General features: G+C 42.3%; 1 long non-coding RNA gene across 1 annotated transcript; it reads left to right on the top strand.

The window, feature by feature from the left end:
* Positions 1–214: 214 nt before the first annotated feature.
* Positions 215–6,373, top strand: LOC108446342. Its single transcript, XR_001861509.1, has 4 exons — positions 215–375; positions 495–585; positions 662–729; positions 3,062–6,373. It is a non-coding gene; the product is annotated as an uncharacterized LOC108446342 (long non-coding RNA).
* Positions 6,374–12,671: the final 6,298 nt, after the last annotated feature.

Raw genomic sequence — 12,671 nt, 5'->3', positions numbered from 1 at the left:
TAACAAGCCAATTTGCATTAAATCTGGCCTCCTCTACAGATCTGGGATATGTCAATACCAGGACATGAAAATTTGATTCCCTCAATGGTTTGGGACAGTCACTAATTTTTAGACAACTGCTTCTGGATCTTTTCCTCAAGAGCAGCTCCAAAGTCATCCCAGAGCTGGGTGGCTCCTTTCCTTTCCTGACCTTAATCTAAACAGATTAATGAGCCTGCATGTGGTAGAACTTGCTCCCCAGTGCTTGCAGATACGAAGAGGGAAAGGTAACAGGCCCATTTGTATCCAGCCTCTAGCTAGAAGCTCAAAGCTGGAAATCTGAGCTCGAAGCTACATCAGCCTCAAGATATAAATTCTTGAGTTTTGAGCAGCCTTGTAAGTAGATGCCTCTCCTATCCTTCATACTTCACAGTTTTATACCAGCTGTCATATTCATGCTTAGCTGAATATAGAAATTGGGAATCCCCTTACATGTTATGTCTCTCCACACACAGAAATGGTGGTGGGTGACCACTGGAGTCCCCTTGGAGAGAGGCAGAGCTTCATCACTGCTCTATCATCTCAGGTGGGCCGACAGAAGTCTTGGTAAGCTTTCCTGGAGAACTTAAATTTAAATTTAATGCTAAATTAAATGATAATTAAGTGTGTAATGCCCCCAAAGGTCTTGTTTCAGGCTCCTGGAAGATGTGGTCACCTGCTTCATGCTCTGATCAGCAACTTGCAAGGAAGGTGAGATACTTTTTCTCTTCAAACAAATGAAATTCTTTATTCGAGTTAACATTTATCCTTCTCAGGGCATCCTTGGGTATGGCCTCCCTTTTTTCTGCTTTAATCTCTCCCTCTAAACAGTCTCTGTCTCCAGAAGGAATTTTCTCTGTGTTGGTTTCTATCAAGGAGTTGTACCTTGTCTAGCAGTTTTCTAGTTCAGGTTCTGTATATTTTTTCTCATAATGAGTGCCATGGAGCTCCCACCATAGACAAAATGCAAAATAATTTGTAAAGTTTCTGGTGCTTCAGTACTCAAAGCTGCGCCTAGAATCCTTGATTTGGCCAGGGACATGGGTGTTAAATCTCAGCCTAAAAATAATGCACTCAAGAGCTCAGCTGGAATATCCCTTCATGAGACCATCTGTCATAGCTGAGCTTGGAGCACTCTGGTACATTGCTGATCTGTCTCAGCGTGCTGTTGTTTTCGTCTCCCCACTGGTGAGGCACATTCTTCTCGTTCTCTTAATTTGTTTCTCTCGGAGTGTTTTTATTCAGCAGTTGTCACCAAGTCAGTGTGACACAGAGCAGGAGGGAGGAGAGGGACAAGTTGTGCCTGACCCATTCAGTGTCTGCGCTGCTGGGGCTGCCCAGCGTGGCTGTGGCCCATTCCTGTGCCCATCCTGCTGCTGTTTCTGTACTCCCACTGCAGCCCCTGCTGTCTGCCTGCTTGGAGATGAATCAAATCATGACAATGCCTGTTGACAGTGGCTGAAATTTTGTTCCCTTTTCCATTGCTGGTGACTACTGGAGCCCTTCCAGCCCTGTTAGTGAGCAGTTTCATCCAGGGGGCTGCATTTTCCCAAAGCCCTGCTGATCCTTGAACAGCCCTCACTGCAGAACACTGCTGGTATGGAGCTACTTGGAATGGGTTGTACATAAACACACATTTCAGCACCCCTGCATTCACCATTCCATTCTTCCTTTCAAATCCTCCTGTCCTTCCCCCCCCTCCCTTCTCTGCTCCCTGTATGTCTTGTTATACCTTGTTTCTACATGCCTAAGTCATGCTTTAAATAACAGCTGTCTGATTCTTTGCTTCTTCTCATACCCAGCTAATTATTTTCAATTTATTGATTTTCCACATGGAGATTAATGGGTTATTCAGCTCTCAAAGCCTATATCCACACAGCTGTGAGCTAATGCATGGGTAGGGGAAGCGGTAGAGGGGTATGTGTTTATGTGGCTGATCACCTTTCTGATGAACTTGTGTACCAAACCAAAGGGATTTTTCTCTTCCTTACTCATTATAAAAAGCTTCGAAATCTTACCAAAGAATAATCACATTTCACAGGGAGTAAAAAGTAATAAATAAAAACCTGACAAGTCTGCAGTTAGAAAATTGTTAACATGTGTTTTTCCTGTATCTTTAATTGCACTGGCTAATGTATTCTGGGTGTGAAAGAGCCAGGCACAGTGGCAAAGTACTACAGCCTAGATGTGGGGTGAGAAGCTCCCCCAGGACCCCTCCTCTGGTTCCACACCTCTGTCACAGCTATTTCTGCTTCTTTGTGTGGCTGCATCAGCCTGTGGGGTGCAAGCACACCCTTTTCTTGTTTTTTTCTAACCAAAATAATATCAGTGATCCAGTGTACAGCGCAGCAGCTGCACCACGCACTCAGGGTAGGCACAGGCAGCAATGAATTCACTGCTGATGGAAAAGTATCATGGAAGCTTAACCTCTGTGTATGGAGCAGTGACTCTGATCTTACTGGTTTATCTGACCAGCGAAAAGCCATGGAATTATGCTAATATAAGGCTGTGGATTTGAGCCTCATTTATAATTAATTAGTAATTTGAGGGGTGGGAACTTTTAAAAGGTTTTGTTAACTCCTCTATTGGCAGTTTTCACACCATTTTATGTTGTCAAGTCAGGTGCGAGTGTGACCAGGCTCGATTTGTAAGACAGTAATTGCCAAGGGACTTGGGGGAGAAGTGGCAATAAATGGCTAAGAAATGCAATCAGCAGTTAAAGAAAAAATAAACAGAAACATTGGCAAAGTGATTATTATTTTGCAAGTCTGGGCTCAATATTTCCTGCTTTCCTGGAGCCTATCAAAATGGTAGCCCAGATTCTCTGCCTCATTAGGATCCCTGGCTTGTTGGGCCCTGAGCTGCACATTTATAGTCGATAGCTGAACGTTGAAGATTTCACTATTTTCAAGGCACATTCAGAACTCTTCAAAAATCAACCCACTTATGTATGGTTTGAGATGTTCAGCTTAAAAAAAAAAAAAAAATTGCCTCAGTGAAGTCCTTTTTAAACCTCTGACCTTGGCTTTTATTCTTATTCCAGTAACACCAAGGCAAAAAATACTTCTGGACCTGACCTTCCTCTTGCCAAGGCTGAATGGATCAGTTGGGTTCTGGGAAAGGATTTCCTCCCTAATCTGCTACGGCTTTCTTGTGGCCACTGCTCTGAGAGGCCTATGTGTATTAAAAGTGGCATGTCCCTGTTAGAACCACTGGGGAGATTTGACTGGAATAAGCTAGAAACAGGGATAAGAATGCTGGTTTAAAGCCAAGATTTAGGAATGAGGGGCTTAAACACAGGAGATTTGAGGCAGAGCACGGAGTAGTTCGGACGAGGGAAACATGGCTGAAGAGCAAGACAGAGCTAGACACGGGTGCTTACTTTTATATTAACCAGTTCAAAAAGGGGATGGTGGCACAGCTGAAATGTGTCAAAATAATATTCATTTTTTCCCCAGTTAATTCCCAACACAAATTAACCTCAGTCATTTTCCTCTTCCCTCTTAGACACACTCTATTTGTCAAGCCATGTTGCCTTAACACTTCCCAGCCATCTGGGATAAATTTAGCCTGCCCAAGAAAAAAGTGCAACATGGCAGCCCTTGGATGAAGGAGCAGGCAAGTCTCTTGCTGACTGCAGCCTCTTGTAGGTCATTGCAGCACACGTGTGTCCCTCTCCTCTTATGACTTTTGTTGAAAATGGCTCAAGGTACAAAAAACTGAAGCTTCCTGTTGGGCTAGGAATGGATCAGTGTGGGTAAGGTAGCGTGGGCAGGAAGGCATGCGAGCATCTGGTTTGAATAGCTCCACACATGTAAGATCAGCCAACTTTCTCTAGGTTTCACGGGTTTTGGGTTTTTATCCCAGAGCAGTGGTGGACCCCACCCTTCCCCGCACCTCCCAGGAAGATTGTGGGGAGCTCATGGACAGGGGGTCAGCCCCTTCAATTGCAGGGGCTACTGATGTTAGAAATAAACCCGAAAAGTTCGGATGTGCTCCGGAAGGTCAAGTGTCTCCTGTGACACTCGGGAGGCAGGAGGACCTGGTGCCTTGATGTGCTTCTGATGGGAAAGCAACATGTGAGAAGACAGGCAACCGAGCGGCCTGCAGGATACACATTCCTAAATGTCACTTAGCCATACAACCTGCGAGGGCGGAAGCGTGGGCAGATGGAGAAATAATATTTTCATTGAAAATTCTCTACCTCTAAAATATTTCCTGTCAGGTTCCTTCCAAGGAGGGCTGGAGCAAGGAAGGAGGGGGGCTGAGGTGGGATGTGTGGCAGTGGATACAAGTTTGTGATTCCTCAAGCCTCTCCATTTTGAGAGCATTTGACTCAATCCCCTTTCTTCTCCCCCTCCTTGAGAAAAGGATCATGCTAAATATTGCTGGAGCCGGAGGCAGTTTGGGAAGTGAAATAAACACCTGACTGTTAAATGCTAAATGTTTACTCAACCAAAAATAAAAATAGTTCTGGTTTCCTCCACGACACTCTAGAGTTACGTTCACCAGTGCACATGAGCTGGAGGTTTGCAAAGGGGGAGTCTTGGAAGGTTGAAACTCTTTGGAGGGGAGAAATTTGGAGGCAGTAAGACAGGCCTCCCTCTGTCCTGTGAGAGCTCTTCTGCCATGGAGAAAATGCTGCAGCTGTTTGCCTGGTGCAACTTAAAAATAAACTCCCTCCTCCTTTCCTCGTATCAGTTTCATGGGTGCCATCCCAAACCCTAGATGTCAAGCACAAAGGGTCAGAGTCCAAGGGTGGGCACAGACCCCTCTGTGGGATCTGATGAACAGGAGGGAGATGTGCCTTGATGCCTCAGAGGAAATCTCCAGGAGTTTGGAGCTGCAGTCACAGCAGCCTCTGGGTGCTCAGGAACTGCAAGCGCAAATGGTGCAAATGGCAAACCCTTCAGCTGGGCAGTGAGGATGTGCCTGCGTGTGGATCATCCCAAGACAGCAGAGCAAAAATTATGGTGCAGACAGTGACATTAGGAATTCTCACTGGAATGTTCTTTCCTGTAGCTCTCCCCATCGAGTTGCAGACATCACATTGCAAAGGGTGCAAAATTATTCTGCTTACACTTCACCTCCAAAATCCAAGATGGAAAATGCTATGTATTACCAGAGATATTTATTGGGCTTGATTATATATGACACATGCATTTGCAATATGTTTCCTTCAGTCAGGTCATCCATAGATGGACTAGGAAATAGCATTTAACACGCATGAAATAGAGCAGATTCCTTCCCTGAACGATGACTACTTGCTGATTCCCAAAGCTTGCCAACTTGTAAAGTAGCCCAGAAGGGCTATATATGAACTAAGCCATCCTTCAGTAGCTACTGCACTGTCTTATGCAGACATTCCCTTTCAGGTAGCAAAATAGATTATGACAACTGGAGAAAAGGACACCCATTTCACACATATTCAGATGGGGGAGGAAAATAGGGCGATCAATGGGAGTCCAAACCAGCATCTCTATTCAAGCCAACACCAATTTCTTGCTGAAAGAAGTCCCCATCTTTCCCTTTCTTAACTGAGAGGAAGCAAATTCATGGGGTCCTAAATGATTTAGGACTCCCACATAAGTAAGCTGAATTGGAATTGCAAGACTCCCAAACTTGAATTTGGTCCTGAGAACAATTTCTTTGGAAGCCCAAAGAGCAAAACACCCAACCTGAGCTGAGGTAAAGGTGGATTAGCATGGAATTACTGTTGCTAAAATGAAATTTGCTATAGTTAACCAGAAAGTGTTAGGATAAAAAAAATTATAGAACAATTTGGGCAAAGAAAAACTAGAGCCACCTGTTTAAAGTTAGCCTTTAACCTATTCCCTCTGCCTTCCCTTTTGCTTTCTCTCTCTTTCAAATTTTCCCAGTATCTCCTCTTTCCATAGAAGCAAATCTTCCCCAGGGAAAGTCAATTCTGAAGGCAATTTTCCAAAAACCATTTGGCAGAATTGGCCGGTGCTTCAACTGCAAACATGAAAAGGCATTTATTCCACTAACTCAAATGTAGTTTGGAAGAGACATTACTGAACTTGTTTTAGGAATATACTTTGACTGCATCAGTTTTATTGCTTCTTGTATAAATGTCAAAGTCAATTTGCCTTAAAGCAGAAAAAAAGTACATGGTAATGTATATATTACATACAAAAAATGGGGGGGGGGGAAAGTGTTGTCTCCATGGTAAACTCAAGCCTATTCCATGTTAATTGTGCTCATCAGACGCACTCAGTACCTCATCAGTGGTGAGAAGAAGGAGTGGGTGTGATCCTGTTATTGAAGACTGTGTGTGTAGTATTGTTGTAAACTGGCCAGCTAATAAAAGATCCTGAATTTCTATTAATTCTTATATTTTGGTTGCTTAATTTTGTGACCTAAAACTTTCTTGTTCATCCCTTAAAAGGGTTGCTTTCTTGTTGTGAAAAGAACTTGTGCACCATCAGCAGCATTTAGGCTTGCACTGTTAGCACATCAGCTAACACACATCACATTTGAGATCCAGGACACCCAGCAGCAAAGGATTTTTTTCTTGGAAAGGGGGGAAGAAAAGAGCAAGTCTTCCAAATTCCTATTTCAATCAGCACTCATTGCCAAATTTTCTAGTGAGAAGCGAATTGGCTATTTCAGAACACTTTGTCTCAGCAAAACTATAGTTGGAATTTCTTGGGGGCTAAGGAAAAAAACACATCTTTAATCCAAGAGTTGTCCCCCTACTGAATTTCAAAGACTTGCTGCAGACAATGTGGGATACAGAGCTTCCAGGAGAAAAAGATTGGATTTTCTTTTATAGTAAACAAAAGGTATTAAGCCACCTAAATTATCTGCTTTCTGCCCTTCTATTGTACAACATGATTTGCAGTAATTTTCGGTATTAGAATGGGCTACATATTAGGTGCTGCCATTCTTAAAATATTACTGGGAACACATTGGATTTTGCAGTGTTTTCATTTGCATTTTAAGGTTTGATCCTGCAAAACCGTAACTTTCCTCACACGAGGAGCTGCAGTGGCATCAGCAGTGCTTCTTATCTACATAAACTTAATGTCTTGCACAATTATTTTCAGGATCAGGACATAAGGCTGAAAATGCAATTACTTTGTGAGTTACAAAGAAGAAAATGCTCTTTGGAATGATAGGTGAGATTCTCTGCTGGAGTAAATGATAAAGGACCCATTGAATTCAACGGAGCTATCCTGATTCACACCCGCTGATATGGTCCATTAATTTTAGTGTATGAAAATGAATCTCTGCTCTAAAAATACCAATTAGTAATAAGCTTTGAGAAAGGAGAAAAAAAAATCAATTTAAATTCATTTTGTGTAATGCACATTTTCTGATGCTATTTTAGTTAAATTATTATTATGCATAATAATGGCAGGGCAATAGGTGCTGTCACCTTAGGAATTTGCAGCTGTGATGTGTAGTATAAAAGTTAGTGATAGGGAAATTTCAGAAAAGCCCATCAATTGAGTACAATTGTCGTCATTATGATTTGGATTAGGGTAGTGTGAACACATAAAAAGACATTGCACCAGCTCAAAATAATTTACAGTCTAACTAGAAAAATAGAGCAGAGAGGAAGGAGGGAAACTGAGGCTACAGAGCTTCCATGAGTGACTGAGCTTGGAGTCAACCTCCTGCCTCCTGCCTGATGGCCAGGTGTGCTATTCAGCACACCAGGCTGATCCTCAGGAAAGTTGTTTTTTTTTGAAGGGCATGTGCAAAAGTGAATATGTACTTTGGCACCAAGCCAGTTTCAGCATTCAAATTCCCTGGAGATAGGCATGCGAGCAGGATCCTGTGTGAACACCCAGCTCTGCAGGCATTGAAACACCAGTTGGTGCATGGGGTGATTTGCATGCTCATTTTGCTTCTATTCAGCACTCATCCCACATGCATTTGTGCAAAGAAGATCACACTCCTGCGCCGGAAAGTTAAGTGTTGTCTCTGTGTATTGCCATTCAGCGTTGGTTTTTCATGAACAATAAAAGCCTTTTGGGATAAGTGGCTCTCAAAAGAGGATTCAAGACCGGTTTCCTCATATTCCAAGCAATCCTGCCATACTAATGAATCGTAGTCATAGCTGGATTACTCACTGTTACTCATAATATAAGAGTTGAAATTAAAGGGGAAAAAAAAAGTTTTGGTTCATGCAGTGGATTATTGAGGGGTGAAATTCACATCTGAAAGTACCAGTTGGTTTAGAAAGTGATTTAAATCCCAGAGGACAGACACAGCAGTGACCACTAGACATTATTTTTGCTAGCTGCAGATGAGTAGAAGTGGGGAGGATGTGCTGAGGGGATCAACACTCCCAGCTTGCCTTGTTCATACTGACTTTCCTCTGCCATGTGCAAGCCAGTACTGGGCACAGGACCATCATTTCACCCTGGTACAGCTGAATAAGGCCACAGGTTGGAGTTTGCCCCAGCCCCTGTGGTTATGACAGCCAAAGCCCACCACAGCATTCCAGGAAATTTAAAGCTGTAGATATTTCAATATTGAGGGGTATTTTTTGTAAGTAAGGCAATAAAAACAAATCACACAAGTGTATCCACTCTGCATTCTCATGGAGCTTTTCCAGGGGCTGCTTTGGAAACCTACTGCTCTGTGTCTGTGAGTGTATTGACTTAGCAGAGTTAAATCCATTTAGCACTCCTTGGGATGACGTTAAAGTCATATCACAACAACCAAGAGTTCAGGGTCCAAAGCACAGTTAGCTGCTTCGTACAACCTGGGGGTGCTCAGACCCTCCAGATATGAACCCTAAGATGTGGAAAATTGTTATTCTGATGCCATGAAGATTTTTGCCTTTTCTTTTATACCCCTGTTATACCTTTTTACAGCATCTGTATTCCTAGTGCTTTTTGCCTACATTCTTGGACTTGTTTGTTAAGCTAAGAGACTAAACATTTTAGAAGCTTTGTAGCTAGGGATCAGTGTGCCACAGACCCCAAGGTCCTCTCCAGAACATATTCCGTAAACCAAGATAGAACCATCCAGGGGAAGGTTCCTTGGGGAAGGGGGGCTCACTTGAACCTCTCATTGGGGAATCTTTGATAGATATGCTAATTAGAAAAGCCTATAATGTTATACCCAATGTTGGGGGGGGACACACACATGGGAGGAGAGAGACACAGAGACACAGGGAAAGACTCGGTGGGGTACATCTTGATGCACATGACCTGGACGTGTACACCTAAGGATCCTTAAGAATAAATACCAAGGTAAAATCCCTTTTCCCCTTCTAACCGTGTATGCCTCTTAAGACCAGGAAAAGGCATCAATTCCATCTAATCTTCAGCAGCTGCGAGATCAACAGCAGCAGTTCACAGAGCCAAGTCATCCTCAGAACAAGAACTGCCTTCCTCCTCTCCCACCAGCCCCTGTTAGTAGTTTCACCTTGTTCTGCAGTTATAAAGTTGTTTCTCAATGGCAGAGACAGAAAAAACACCCACCCTCAACATTTCTTCCTCTAAGAAACCTATTGACAGGCAGATCCTGTGGATTCCTCCTAGTACAGCTATCTTTGAACTGAGGACTTCTTAGTGAAGTTGGGAAGTTTCCTGGGGTTTTACTGTTTTTTTCCTAAATTGATTGTGGAATTTTTAAACAAGGTTGGTGCCTCTGATCTTTTTCTCAGCAGCTGCAGAATCTGTTTCTCCCCCCACAACTTGTTCCACAGAAACCAGGTATTGGAAAAATTAAAGGGGGAAGGACAGCAGCACCATTTGCAGAGCCAACTCAATTCAAACAAGGATCATGTCTATTGCTTTGTGAACAATGAAATATCCAAAAGGGCTTTGATGAAGTTCTGGGCTTATAATATTTGTGAATTAAGGATAACTGCAAAAGCTGACTCTAGGTTTTGATTTGAATATTGGACACTCCTACAGATCATTAATCCCCACTGTTTGCTTCAGGTGTCCACTGTGAAACAGAGATTTCTTGTTATTTCTTGTGTGCACACTTTATACTTCTAAGCTTTCAACAAGAAAATGTCATTTGTAGCTTTCCAATTTTTTCAGTGTGTTTTCCATATGTTGTTCTATATGTTTTCATTATAAGGATGCTGACCTCACTTGCACAACACTGTCTGATTTCAGTGAAGTATCACTGGACCTGGCCCGGGATGTTTAATGTTGGTCTGTCTATAGTTACACACAGTGCAATTTTGTTGCTGTGAGTATAAACTCTTTCCCAGGCTGGAAAACACAGTCAAGTGTGGCCATAAGAATGAGAGAAACCTGTAGGGATAAAACAACTGCCAGATGCAGAATGGGACATTTTTTTGAGTTATATTAAAGAAAGAGGGGTAAAAACATATGCACACGCATACAATTTAATTTTGGGATGTGCTATATTGTGTTTCTTGCTAGAACAAGCAAAAAAATCCTGATGAAAAGTTTGTCTTAAGAAACTGCCATCTTTCTCAAAATCAGCGGTGATGAAAATCTATGTAAAAGTGTAGCCTACGCAGGGTTCTAAACTCAGTTTGGCTGCCTTAGGACAGCCTGATAAAGCAAGGATCAGCATCCAAGTACTTAGGTGGCTTTTTACTCCAATCCGTTTGAGGGACGTCTACACCAACCCAATCCCATTTATTTTATGCTCAACCTTTCCAAATAATGTTGGAACCAGAAAGTTATTTATGTGACCTGCTTAATTGAAAGAGCATTTTCTGTCAGTGATCAAATAAACTATTATTGATCTTCAGCATTGGAGGCTACTCACACGGAGCATTCTGGTACGTATTTTTCATTAAGTCACTTTTCAGAAAAAAAAAAAAAGATCAGAACGCAAGTGCAGCAAAAAAAAATATTCCTGTAGGGTACTGAGAGAAAAAAATCAAAGAGGTTTGAGACTGACTCCAGACAAAAGAAACTGCAAAGCACAAAATAGCAACACCACCAATGGTTGCACAGAAATGTAAAGGCTCCAATACACACAACATCCTGCTCTGAACTCCCAATTCTTCACAAGAAAAACTATTTTAAATCACAGCAGAACATCTTGGCCCTTTGTTTGGGAAAAAAATGAGTCACAGAACTGCAGGATAGGTAAGGCTGGAAGGGAGTGCAGTGGTCATGTGGTCCAAACTCCCTGCTCAAGCAGGATCATCCTAGACTATAAGAATCCAGGCTTTGTGTTCATGCCTTGGTGCTTTTACTTAGCAGTACACATGTAGGATGTAACAGTCTTCACACTCCAGCACTTGGAGCTTTTCCACCTTTTTGAATTTGAAAGTAGAGACTGAGACACAAGTGGTGGTTATTTACAAAGCTCCTTCTGATCCAAAGGTGGTGTATAGCTGAAGAAATCCCTAAATGGTTAATTACTAGATGCTGAAAAGTTATCATTCCACACAGTGGAATGAAGTTTAAGATATATTTCATTTGTGACTAATTCTGTGACAAAGCTGTTGCTTACATCATGTCTGAAGACAGGGAAATACTTGTCCTACTTTTACAGCTGAGACCAGAGGCTTCTGCTGTGTTTTACTTCTTACAACTTCTGATTGTGATTGGGAGAAAAAAAAATGCTTAGAACTATGAAGGCATCAAGGTCAGAATTATCTTTCTCTCAAACTATGAAGGCGTTCACAGCAGTGGAGAGCTGCTGAGCTAATTATTTTACCCATCTTAGGCTGACTATTCACCAGGCTGTAGATAGGGTGTAATTTTGCCATTCTCAGGGGGTGGGGTGGGGAATGGGTGGGGTGTTCTATTTTTAAGCAGAGTCTTATTCAAACTTCATTTTTCAGCGGGATTTTTTCAGTCTCTCAGATCAACATACTTCGTATTCTTCTTACTCTGTTATTAAAAAAAAAAAGAGATCAAATCATGACTACACTCTCTGACTACAGCCATTTTACTGGTAGAATTACACAGCTCTAAAATATAAGGCTTATAATGGAAACACTAACACAGTCTTGACTCTGCCCTAATATAACTGAACTTCCTTTGGGGGTGAAGCTTTGCCTCAGGAACCTTAATTATCTGATGTGGTCAATTACTCCAAGATAATGATGATTTTATCAGGTATTACTGCTCAAATATTTTACGATAGACAGGCTATTTAATTGCATTTCTGCCCTACCAAAATGCTTACAGATGACTCAATTAAACACTAAGAAGAAGTAGGGGGAAGGGAGGGAAGGAGGAACAACACTTAAAATACTTGCTTATAGTTAATTTGGAGAATTTTGTTCCTCTTGAAAATCCATCCATCCATCCATCCACCCATCCATCCATCCATCCATCCATCCATCCATCCATCCATCCATCCAGGTTGCCCAGGCATTGCCTGGACAGGAGGCTTAGATAAACAAGCTCAATATTAAAGTACAAATAGGAAAGCATGTCCAGTCTCTCTCCTGATGAGGGATTAGGATTGCATCCAGAACAATCCCTGTGCTGGATTAGCAAAGGCATTTTAACCTCCCCAAGCATCCCAGAGCATGATGAAATACATTTTCCACCACATTCAGGTAAAACAGAGTTTGAAAGACAATGAGGAAATGTCTTTATTGCAGCAGTCTCTGAGGATAATCTCAGCTCCTGCAGATCCCTCAGCTGCCCAAGTGCAATTCACCCTGGAGTCGGCTGGTCCATTTTTCTCTCCCTTAGCCCCGCCTTTCTTGTGCT

The sequence above is a fragment of the Corvus brachyrhynchos genome, unplaced genomic scaffold (assembly GCF_000691975.1).
Source record: "Corvus brachyrhynchos isolate BGI_N302 unplaced genomic scaffold, ASM69197v1 scaffold10, whole genome shotgun sequence".
NCBI lineage: Eukaryota > Metazoa > Chordata > Aves > Passeriformes > Corvidae > Corvus > Corvus brachyrhynchos.
The sequence above is the reverse complement of the archived record's forward strand: the minus strand, read 5'-3'. Positions and strand labels throughout refer to the sequence as shown.